The sequence below is a fragment of the Salvelinus fontinalis genome, chromosome 5 (assembly GCF_029448725.1).
Source record: "Salvelinus fontinalis isolate EN_2023a chromosome 5, ASM2944872v1, whole genome shotgun sequence".
NCBI lineage: Eukaryota > Metazoa > Chordata > Actinopteri > Salmoniformes > Salmonidae > Salvelinus > Salvelinus fontinalis.
This window is the reverse complement of record NC_074669.1, coordinates 55,458,868-55,469,367: the sequence shown is the minus strand read 5'-3', so window position 1 is coordinate 55,469,367 and position 10,500 is coordinate 55,458,868. Positions and strand designations below refer to the sequence as shown.

General features: G+C 43.6%; 1 pseudogene; it reads left to right on the top strand.

Moving 5' to 3' along the window:
* The first annotated feature begins 1,868 nt into the window (after positions 1-1,868).
* The window catches only part of LOC129855883 (SLAM family member 9-like), a 39,990-nt pseudogene continuing 31,358 nt past the window's right edge, over positions 1,869-10,500 (top strand).

The window sequence follows — 10,500 nt, the reverse complement described above, 5'->3', positions numbered from 1 at the left end:
TTCCTTTGAATCCTGTGATGTTCTCTCCTCTGACCTGACTCTCAACTATTGAAGTGTTTGGAATGACTGGACCAAAGAACCAAAATATCTTATCATCATGTAGTCCAGTTAGTCCAGTGTGTAGAGTGACAGACTGCCTCTCTCTCTGTGTCAATGTATTTACTTCAGCATTCACAGCTCCCGACTGCTCCCAAAATAATCTATTAGATATTTATTTGATTTTCAGTTAGTTTTCAGATCCACTTGACTAGTTTTTATTTAGTTTAAGTTTTATAGAAACACTTCTTTGTTAGTATATTATTTAGTTTCAGTTTTAGTGTTAGGGACAGAAAGACGTGCATTTATGTGTTGTATAGTTTTTGGGGATGTCACTTCCTGCCTTTGTGGGGCAGTAATGCATAAGGTGATGGGTCAGGGGATAGGTTAGGTTAACTTTAAAGGTAGACTCAGCCAGATGAAGTACACGCACAAAGTGAACTGTAGTAGTGGGTCAATTTCCACAGCAACCAGGGTCTGGTTTCTCAAAGGCATCTTAAATTCTTTGTTGGAACCTTAGTAGGAGCGTCGTTAAACATGGTGCGCCTCGCTACACCTAGGTCTCAGGGGAGAACTGCAACCGAAACATACAGTCTCCTGATCTTGCTGGTCTCCTGGTCTCCTGATCTCCTGGTCTCCGAACCCGAAAGCAAGTCACAAGGACAACAAATCCTCAGCACCGCAATACTGGTAGCACCCAGGTTGGTACACTGTCACAAGTAATAAAAACAAGGACACAACCCAAACGATGGCACAAGCGACACCTAGCGGGGGGACAGCAGAGCACCCTGATGGAGGCTAGCTTGCTTGTTTGCTGCTCCAAGCCATTGAATAGATGCTGGTAGCCTATACTTCTGCGCTTATACACTCTAACATTGAGCTCTTACCAAGTGAGCCCTTCCTGGAACGTGCAGAAAAAAAGGAAGAAGTGGAAGAAGTGCAGCGGCTGCTATTTACCAGGTGCGCATTTTTTAAAAGGTTTTTAATGCCTTTAGGGGGTTGTGAAGGAGTGAGGTAGGGGGAGGTGCATCTGCAACGGCCGAAAGTCAGACACTAATGTAGTTTTCCAACCACAAACCTCAACTCAACGTGGCAGGTTGCCATTGGTTATAAATACCTTTTTGGGGGGGGAGGACGACTGGCGCCGCGGTCTAAGGTGTCACTACAGACCCAGGTTCGATCCCGACTGATCGGGAGTCCCTTAAGGCGGCGTACAATTGTCCCAGTGTTATCCGTTTAGGGGAGGGTTTTGCTGGAGTAGGTCGTCATTGTAAATAAGAATTTGTTCTTAACTGACTTGCCTAGTTAAATAAAGGTTAAATAATAAAATAAAAGGTTTTCTTTAAAATCTAACCCATATCACATACCCACAAGCTAAAAGCATAATATAACATGTGTGTTCATTACTTACTGAGAGAGAGCCTCAAATATCACATGTATGTGTATATATACACTGTACACATAAATTGGCAATTGGTTCCTGTTTCAGTCATGTCTTTGGCTACATTCACATCGGTGAAATACAGTGCAAATAAAGTATTTAGACCCATTTACATTTTTCCACATTTTGTTACATTACAGCCTAATTCTAAAATGGATTAAATCGTTTTCCCCCTAATCAATCTACACACATACCCCATAATGACAAAGCAAAAACAGGTTCAGAAATTTTTGCAAGTGTATTAAAAATAAAAAAAGTAAATATCACATATACATAAGTATTCAGACCCTTTACTCGGTACTTTGTTGAAGTACCTTTGGCAGCGATTACAGCCTTGAGTCTTCTTGGGTATGATGCTACAAGCTTGGCACACCTGTATTTCTTCCTGGAACGCGCCGAGAAAAGGAAGGGGAAGTAGTGTAGCGGCTGCTATTGAAACGGGTCATCCACAGCACAACAGTACATAACTCAGCCCGCCTAAAAGATTATTGGAAATACAGCGGCTGTGAAGAGACCTCTAAAGTCCCAGCAATAGAGAACTAGAAAATGACAACGCTTCAATATTTGGGAATATCAGTACGTTTCATCATCGGTAAGTAGGCTATTACTGTAGAAGTTGTACTTTGTGTTGGTTACTGTTGTGATATATAGGCATGTCTTCTCATAATGTATATGCTAGCCTATTAGACCTACTGTTATTCATTTATACATTTAATTCGTTGTCAATCTATTGTTTAGCCTATAGTCCTTGTCCTTTTTAAACACCATTCCCCACGAATAAAGTCGCACAATAAGTATACAGCTCTGGTTTCAAAACCTGCCATTTCCTCGGAAAGAGGTTGTGGGTGAGTACATTGCTGTTAGTCTGTTTCAGTCTCTCATCTTTACCGTACCACGACAGTCACATCTCTCACACAACACACCACCGAACAGCTCTCACTGCCAGGGAAAAATCGACAGTTATGATACCAGATGACACGGAGTACGAGGAGTGGAATGTAATACCTGAACAGGTTAACCAAACATGGGCTATCAGCAAATTGTAAAAGGCATTCCAAAAATAATTGAATGTAGACTACATTATTCATATAGCCTATGCTTATGACTTAAGCCTTATGGACTTTTTTTAAATTTCGAAGCAACCGCGACACATGGATATGGACATGTAGACTATCTTGTGCTGACTGACTACGTCAAATGATAATAATTTAACAGAGAGCGCTTTTGCCCCATGTACTCTATAGCCATCTCTTTTCTTTCGTTTTGTATGCATTATTTAGCCTACTAACTTAGGACCAAGGTAAAAACAGTTTCATTTTGGATATTCGCCAGATATTCGGCTTTCAAACCTCAATAGCTTTCAAACCACTTAGGACACAGACACCAAATAAGTGTCATGATGTTGGAAAAATTGTGCACAACATTGCACAGGTCTTATTTTCACGATTTTGACATTAATTCACTTTCCAAAGCTAATAAACATGTGGAAATGTGAGCAGCATTACGTATTCTGAGTTGAATTAGTTAGGGAGCGCAAACAAAGTATCAACTTTTTTTACATTCTAATTTCAATAGCTCCTTGGTCATGTGACCTACTGACCTCAAACACAGTTCAGAATGTACATTCAGTGCGCCTACACATTGCACACCCTTTAGTTTGTCCATTTTCATCTCACACTTTGTTACATGAATTGTGTACATTTTCTAATTTCAATAACTCCTTGTTCATGTGATCTACTGGACTCAACCAAGGTTTGGAATGTCCATTGACTATCCTATATTGCACACCCTTTAGTTTGTACATTTTCATCTCACACGATTTTACATTAATTTGCCTGCTCTGCCCCGCTGAAAGACAGTGTCACTCACACACCTATTCACTTGGGCCTTCTCCCTGGAGCCCTCCTGACCTCCAGGCAGGCCCCCATTGACCTGGTGACCTCTGACTCAGGCCTCTAAGACTACACTCCCTGCCGGCCCTCTTCCTGGGCCTGAGAGTGTATAGCTTACTCCCTGGAACTACAGATCTCTAGACCTCTACGGCTATTCTCCCTACCCGGTCAACACCCCTCTCACTGGGCATCATCTATCACCATGTCCCGGGAGGGGCTCAGCCAGCTCCAGAACCTTGCCCACCAGGATAACTGGGGCACCCACACTTAAGCACCCCTCCCCGGACACTAAGATGTCTATATTCCGTCAGGAACCACATGCACCTAGAAACCTGAAACAGGCTCTGTGCACCTGGTGACCCGCCCACTTTTTTTTCAGCTCAGAGGCTAAGTCCCCACTCCAACCTCTATGGCCTGAGTGCTGCCCCTAGCCCCCGGGTCCGGCTGCCCCTGCTCGGACTCCGAGTGCCCCTCGCCTTGTATGGAGGCCTACTTGTGCACCTGGTGACCCTTTGACTTCCACAGCGAGTCACAACCTGACTCACAGTCATACCAGAGGACGGGCCTGGTTGGATGGGCGACCATCACCTAGCCCCCTAACCAATCCATAGCCCCATGTCAATGTCTTATGCCTTCTACCCGCCGGCCTGAGCTCTCTGACACTCTGTGTCTGGCCATTCTGCGTGCACCTGGTAACCCCTAAGTAAAGAATGTAAATGTAAATAGTCCGGGTGGATATTTGATTAAATGGTCAGCAGTCTTGGGGTTAGAAGCTGTTAAGGAGCCTTTTGTTCCCAGACTTGGTGCTCCAGTACCGCTTGCGTGTGATAGCAGAGAAAACAGTCTATGACTGGAGTGACTGGAGTCTGTGACTGGAGTCTGAAAAATGTTTGGGTTTCCTCTGAAACCGCCTAGTATATATGTCCTGGATGGCAAGAAGCTTGGCCCCAGTGATGTACTGGGCCGTACGCACAACCCTCTGTAGCGCCTTACGGTCAGATGCCGAGCAGCCGTACCAGGTGGTGATACAACCGGTCAGCATGCTCTCGATGGTGCAGCTGTAGAACTTTTGAAAGTTAAATGACGTATTATTAGGATATATTGAAGCATTAGGTTCTAGGTGCGTGAGGAATAGCCACTTGGATTAGAGAGAAGGAAGAGCACCCCTGCAGAAAAAACTAGCATAGACCATGATACATTTCAAGCTGGTCTATGCTGGTCAGTGCTGGTTGGATGCGGGCCAAGCTGGTCAAGATGTAATGTAACTATACAAAATATACCTCGAAGTAGTAAGAACATGTTTTGCTAACTATTTCATGGGTTGCTGTTGTTATGTTTAATGTGCATTTATAGTTTTTAAATGTTTTGTCTAAGCTAGAAAATTCTAAGTCTCCCCATTGTATGTATTGAAGTCACACAAGGTGGAAAGGATTTAACATGGAGGGGAACCTAACAAAATTGTGTTGCTGACCTTTCCACACATATACAAATTTAGGCTCCGGATGACTTTATTTTTTTAAATAAAGCTCAGATTTAGATACTTCTATATTGCACTATTGAATTCTTGTAGTTAGATGTTTAAGTAATTAATATTTTTGTTGTGAACAATGGTTATAAAGTTCATAGGGCTAGTTAAGCCTTAGCTATATGCTTAGCATGGCTAGTGGGGGTCATTGTTGTCGATTGTGTAGCTTTGGGTAAAATGTATATTTACACTACTAGAGGGGTTAATCTGTTGTGATGTGTTTGACAAACATACACTGAGTATATCAAACATTAGGAACACATTAGGGTTCTGGACTCTACAATGTGTCAAAAGCTTCCACAGGGGTGCTGGCCCATGTTGGCTCCAATGCTTCAAACAGTTTTGTCAAGTTGGCTGGATGTCCTTTGGATGGTGGGCCATTCTTGATACACACAGGGAACTGTTGAAGCATTCGGTTCTAGGTGTGCAAGGAATAGCTGTTTGGATTGGAGAGGAGGCAGAGCACACTTTAAGCTTTCCTGAATGACTGGGCCTGCCGGAAGCATATGTGGCCACATTAGTATAAGGTGAATTAGGAGAATGATGATCTGCAACAGACAGCGCATCTCAGTATCAGAAGTACAAATACAGCTGGACTGGCCTGCTACTGTGCCATTCTAGATCGTATAAACTGTTGAGACTAGACCCAGAACTGATCCAAATCGAATGAAATATTCAAATCACGGGGCTTTAGCGCCGTTATTCAAATGACATTTTCACTACAGCTTAGAGTATAATTTTGTACTCAATAATTCGTTGCAGTGTGGTGTTGTAGGCTAGTCTACATTGCCTTCAGAAAGTATTCAGTTATTTATTGACTTATTCCACATTCTGTAGTGTTACAGCCTGAATTCAAAATGTATTTAAAAAATAATAATCTCAGCCATCTACACACAATACCCTATAAAGACAAGAAAAATCTAATTTACATAAGTATTCACACCCCTGAGTCAATACTTTGTAGAAGCACCTTTGGTGGCGATTACAGCTGTGAGTCTTTTTGGGTAAGTCTCTAAGAGCTTTGCACACCTGGATTGTACAATATTTGCCCATTAATGACTTTTTTCAAGCTCTGTCAAGTTGAATGTTGATCATTGCTAGACAGCCATTTTCATGTCTTGCCATTGAGTTTTAATTAAGCCGATTTAAGTCAAAACTGTAACTAGGCCACTCAAGAACATTCAATGTCGTCTTGGTAAGCAATTCCAGTGTAGATTTTAACTTGTCTTTTACGTTATTGTCCTGCTGAAAGGTGAATTTGTCTCGCAGTGTCTGTTGGAAAGCAGACCGAACCAGGTTTTCCTCTAGAATTTTGACTGTGCTTAGCTCTTTTCAGGTTTTGGAATAGTTATATTCTGTACAGGCTTCCTTCTTTTCACTCTGTCATTTAGGTTGGTATTGTGGAGTAAATTCAATGTTGTTGATTTGTTGATCCATCCTCAGTTCTCATATCACAACCGTTCAACTCTGTAACTCTGTAACCATTGGCCTCATGGTGAAATCCTGGAGCAGTTTCCTTCCTCACCAGCAAACTGAGTTAGTAAGGACATATCTTTGTAGTGACTGGGTGTATTGATACACCATCCTAATTAATTCAGTGTCTGCTGTTTTTATTTACATATTTATCATTTACATATTTACATATTTATCAATCGTTGCCCTTCTTTGCTAGGCTTTGTAAAACCTCCCAGGTCTTTATTGGTTGAAATTCACTACTTGATTGAGGGACCTTAAATATAATTATACAGTTGAAGTCGGAAGTTTACATACATTTAGGTTGGAATCATTAAAACTTGTTTTTCAAACACTCCACAAATTTCTTGTTAACAAACTATACTTTTGGCAAGTCAGTTAGAACGTCTACTGTGTGTATGACACAAGTTATTTTTCCAACAATTGTTTAGAGACAGATTATTTCACTTATATTTCACTGTATCCCCTTTCCAGTGGGTCAGAAGTTTACATACACTAAGTTGACTGTGCCTTTAAACAGCTTGGGAAATTCCAGAAAATGATATCATGGCTTTAGAAGCTTCTGATAGGCTAATTGACATAATTTGAGTCAATTGGAGGTGTACCTGTGGATGTATTTCAAGGCCTACCTTACAAACTTGTGCATCTTTGCTTGACATCATGGGAAAATCAAAAGAAAATCAGCCAAGACCTCAGAAAAAAATTATAGACCTCCACAAGTCTGGTTCATGCTTGGGAGCAATTTCCAAACGCCTGAAGGTACCACGTTCATCTGTACAAACAATAGTACACGTTTTTGGGGTTTTCTTTTTGCAATCCGTGATTTACTGGAGACCCTACCACATACGTCTCGTGTTTGAGCCATTGAATTGCGACTCTACTTTGTCTCTATACTGACGCTTTGCTTGTTTGATTGCCTTGCAAAGGGAATATTTGCATTTTCCGTATTTGGTCGTGTTTCCGCTTTCAGTTTTGCGCGAATCCTGCTATTAATCCACAGTTTCTGTTTAGGGAAGGTTTTACTAGTCACAGCGGGTACGACATCTCCGATGCACTTGCTAATAAACTCGTACACGGAGTCAGCGTATACTTCAATGTTGTTGTCTGAGGCTATCCGGAACATATCCCAGTCCACATGATCGAAACAATCTTGAAGCGTGGAATCTGATTGGTCAGACCAGCGTTGTATTGACCTGAGCACGTGCGTTTCCCGTTTTAGTTTCTGTCTATAGGCTGGCGGCAACAAAATGGGTTCATGGTCAGATTTGCCGAAGGCAGGGTGCGGGAGGGCTTTGTATGCATCGCGGAAGTTCAAGTAGCATTGATCCAGATTTCTGCCAGCTCGTGTCGCGCATTCAATATGCTGATAGAATTTAGGGAGTGTTGATCCTAGGTTAGCTTTGTTAAAATCCCCAGCTACAATAAATGCAGCCTCAGGATGTATGGTTTCCAGTTTACATATAGTCCAGTGGAGGTATCTGCTTGGGGGGATATACACGGCTGTGATTATAATCAAAGATAATTATCTTGGAAGATAATGCAGTCGGCATTTGATTGTAAGGAATTCTAGGTCAGGTGAACAAAAGGACTTGAGTTGCTGTATGTTGTTGTGATTACACCATGAGACGGTTAACCGTAAGGCATACACCCGCCCTTCTTCTTACCAGAGAGATGTTTGTTTCTGTCGGTGCGATGCGTGAAGATACCGGGTGGCTGTACCGACTCTGACGACATATGAGAGTGAGCCATGTTTCCATGAAACAGAGAATGTTACAATCTTTGTCTCTCTGGAAGGAAACTTGTGCCCTAATTTCATCCACCTTGTAATCTAGAGATTGGACATTGGCGAGTAATATGCTCCGGAGATGTGGATGGTGTGCTCACCTTCTGAGTCTGACCAGTGGGCCGCTCCGTCTGCCTCTCCCGCGGCGACCGCGTTGTTTTGGGTCTGCCTCATTGTTTTGGGTCTGCCTCATTGTTTTGGGTCTGCCTCATTGTTTTGGGTCTGCCTCATTGTTTTGGGTCTGCCTCATTGTTTTGGGTCTGCCTCATTGTTTTGGGTCTGCCTCATTGTTTTGGGTCTGCCTCATTGTTTTGGGTCTGCCTCTGGGATAAGATTGCATATCCAGGGTGGAGGTCCGAACAAAGGATCTTTCCCGAACCGAATCCTTTGTTCGGACCTCCACCCTGGATATGCAATCTTATCCCAGAGGCAGACCCAAAACAATGAGGCAGACCCAAAAAGATGTATTCTTGGTCGTAATGATGGTAAGTTGACATCGCTTTTATATCCAATAGTTCTTCCCGGCTGTATGTAATAACACTTGAGATTTTCTGGGCTAACAATGAAAGAAATAGTAGATGTATTTGTTTTTTTAAGAAAGGACATGAAGTGGTTCATTCCTTTAACATTTAAAGCACAGAGACAGAGCAAAAACATCTACGTATAATACTAACAGAAACTACACATTTCTGTGAGAGTTCCAGGTCTGTTTTGCTTTGTCAGCTGTGGTCTTTTCTGGACAATGTGATTCCTAATTTTACCAAGCTCGTGCGTGTGTGTCTGTCTATAAAGTTAGAGAGAAGATTAAAAGGAGGGACATACTGTACTCTTACAAGCATGCCTTCTTCCACTCACTTAGTCTAGGCTGTCAGGCGGAATGACGCTGGAGAGACGAAGCAGGTACGGGGAGTAAAACATTTAATTATAACGGACAGAGACGAGACAGGAACAGCGTCAGAAACAAATTCAAAAGACAAGAACAATACAATGCAGCAGCAGGGAACAGAGGTAGGGAACTGACAAATATAGGGGAGGAAATAACAGGTGATAAGTGAGTCCAGGTGAGTCAATAACGCTGAAGCGAGTGACGAGGGAGGGCAGGTGTGAGTGATGATGGCAGGAGCGTGTGATGTAGGGTAATCTGGCGCCCTCAAGCGCCAGGGGAAAGGAAGAGCGGGAGCAGACGTGACAGTAGGCTACATACACTTAACATAAATACATATACCAACACTTCGATATCACCAATTGGGATGTAGGTGTATTCTGTAGATAGTTGGATGACATCTGCGTAGATCATATCAGTGCCATCTGCATGAGAACATATACTGAGCAAAAATATAAATGCAACATGCAACATTTTCAAAGATTTTACTTAGTGTCACGTTCGTCGTATGAAGGAGACCAAGGCGCAGCGTGGTATGCGTACATTCTCTTTATTAAAAGAATGAACACCGAACAAAATAACAAACGAAACGTGAAGCTATACAATAGTGCTGACAGGCAACTACACATAGTCAAGATCCCACACCAGAAGTGGGAAAAAGGGCTACCTAAATAAGATCCCCAATCAGAGACAACGATAAACAGCTGTCTCTGATTGGGAACCATATCAGGCCAACATAGCTATACAAAAACCCCTAGACCTACAAAAACCCTAGACATACAAAAAAAACCTAGACATACGAAAAACCCCTAGACACACCCTGACCTAACCAAAATGTATACAAAAAACAGATATCTAAGGTCAGGGCGTGACAGTACCCCCGCCCCCCAAAGGTGCGGACTCCCGGCCGCAAACCTGAACCTATAGGGGAGGGTCCGGGTGGGCATCTACCCTCGGTGGTGGCTCCGGTTCTGAACGCAGCACCCCCTCCTTACACTGATCCCTCTGCTTTTGTGGAACCGGACCGTGGATCATCGCAGGAGGCTCTGGACTGCAGCTCGTTGCTGGAGGCCCCGGACCGGGAACCGTCGTTGGAGGTTCCGAACTGGGAACCGTCGCCGGAAGCTCTGGACTGTGGAGGCGCCCTGGAGGCCTGATGCGTGGGACCGGTACTGGTGGTACCGGGCTGATGACACGCACCTCAAGGCGAGTGCGAGGAGCAGGAACAGAACGTATTGGACTGTGGAGGTGCACTGGAGGCCTGGTGAGTGGGACTGGTACAGGTGGCACCGGGCTGATTACACGCACCTCAGGGCGAGTGCGGGGAGGAGGCACAGGACGTACTGGACTGTGGAGGCGCACTGGAGGTCTGATGCGTGGTGCCGGCACTGGTGGTACCAGGCTGGGGACACGCACCTCAGAGCGAGTGCGGGGGAGAGGCACAGGACGTACTGGACTGTGGAGGTG